Below are 2,333 nucleotides of genomic sequence, written 5' to 3'. Positions count from 1 at the left end.
CTGCCCTGCCCACTGCAATCGACACTCGCGTGCGTATAGTCATGGGAGAGATGCACACACACACACAGGCATACACTCTAGGCTCCAATTATTATTCATATGCGCTGCAATTATACCTTTATGCACACATAATGTCCACATGGAGAGTTTATTAATTATGATTAAATGAGGTATGAAATCATCTCACAGACTATTGGCTACACTAAACCGGATAACTTTGACTTTTGCTCAAAGTGCATGTATATTGTTCTCAGCTATAGACAAAGTGTCTCTTGTATATTTCGGCTATGAAATGATTTATAAAGTTTGATCTCGAGCCCAGTTGTTGAAGCTTGAATATTCAGACGTTTCAGACTTGCATTTTAGTATACAGCAGTGGGTGGGGTAAGCTATGTCAAGTTTGCATAAGAGCACCAACAGTAACCTAATTACTGCTCTATAGACAATTATCATGGTACATTAAAGGCTAGGACAAAATACCAGGCCAGTAAAATAGAATTCAAAGGCATTCCAATGAAGTGTAAAGTTTTGATTTTATAATTTCCATTGGTATAGTTACACATGGGCTGAATCTATCTTACTTCCTATTTGTCTCTGACCATTTGTCAAGTTCAAGGTCCCGAGCCTGCACTCCTCTGTCATTTGTTTGAGTGCACTCTGTCACCGACACCCGGTCGCATCCATTTACCATACTTGGTAAGACAGTTCTCAGAATGACTTTCGCCCACACCACTATCAAATATTAATGTACAATTCCATGCAACAACAACAACCTGCCGCCTGTGCATAGTTTCGCGTCAAACATGGTTTTGTCCTCGAACACCACTTAGAACCGCAAATATTCGTCCATACACTATAGTGTAAGCAACCACATCACCACACCCTCTGACTATTTGAATAGATCGTTTACTGCATCAAAAGAAAACTGCAGATAATTATTTGATACATAAATAGTACAAGATAGTCTCTCTTACCTGAGCTGCCTGAATGTAGCCTACCTATATCAGCCGGCGCTGCAAGATGTGTGCGGTCTTGGCCGGGATGGTTCACGTTAAGAAAGCTTCGTCACGAGTTTAAAGCGCGCCCGTCCGGAGTCGGGCTACTGTCCCAACTGAGAAGCAACGTTAGCGAATGCCCCCTGTGTCCCCAATAACTGTTTTCTGCACCACAACGACTCCCACACTACACCCACTCCTTCAACTTCACAGCATCTGGCTGGGTGACGGCGTGTTTGTGAGAGAGAATGAGTGAATTAAGGTGTGTGTGTGTGTGTGTGTGAGTCATTGTCCTTTGCAGCTCTGCAGTCATGAAAGCAGGTGTTTCCTAGCAGGTGTTTTTACCTCACACGTTTAAGGCAAGGAGGAAAATACTGTCCTAAGAAATTAGCTGCATTTTTATGAGTTGCAAAATTAGTTTAAAATGTAAAACTGTCACTTGTTGCCAAGATTTTAAGATGTACAATGTACACCAGTGTAAATATGCAAACATTGCTCTGGCACAAGGGCCTCAGTGTGTCACTTGTGTGTAGGGTTACAAAGGGATGTACAATTTACCAGTAAATTTACCAGAATTTCGATAACTTTCAAGTTTAATCTAGTGGCCATTTTGGGTAGTCAGATTATCACAGGTGTCTGTAATTATCTCTGGCCCTCTGTGTGGCCTTATCACACGTTAAATATATAAAATAGTCAAATAAAACGATTTCAAAAAATGACAAAATGTATCCTAAATATAAACCATCAATTTATTGAATACCAATGATGTTTAATATGAGGGTTTCAGCATGACATATCCTATATATTTTTATTTACACACTCGTTTTTTTATTATGTTAATATGTATTTTTTGTAACTGTTTTTGTGCCAAACTGTTGGAATTTGTGAAAAAAAGTCAATAGTTGAAAGAGTTGCAGAGTTAATTGAAAATAATGCAATTTTTGATAAGAGCCTTTTTTATTAATTAGGCTATTTTCTCTTGATCCATATGGTCTACCCACTAGGAAGTCATGAACAATATGGACACAGATTTTAAAAAATGTATACTATATGTAAATACATCTTTTTAAAGTGAGCAACATTTTAATAAATTACCAAAGTTACCATAGATTGCCATAGAATACCTGTTAATTACCAAAATGACTGAAGATTCTGGTAACTTTAGTAAATTACCGGTAGCTTTGCAAACCTACTCGTGTATATACTGTCTAATACTCAATCCAGCCAGGTGTGTTGCATTCTAACAATCCCATTAGCAAAACACTGCTCCACAGCCATAGTTGACTGAGATGTATTTCATTCAATAGAAGCGTGGGCAGCACAAAGACAGCACAGTGG

The sequence above is a fragment of the Oncorhynchus masou genome, chromosome 32, assembly GCF_036934945.1.
Source record: "Oncorhynchus masou masou isolate Uvic2021 chromosome 32, UVic_Omas_1.1, whole genome shotgun sequence".
Taxonomy (NCBI): Eukaryota; Metazoa; Chordata; class Actinopteri; order Salmoniformes; family Salmonidae; genus Oncorhynchus; species Oncorhynchus masou.
Note: the sequence above shows the minus strand (reverse complement) of the source record.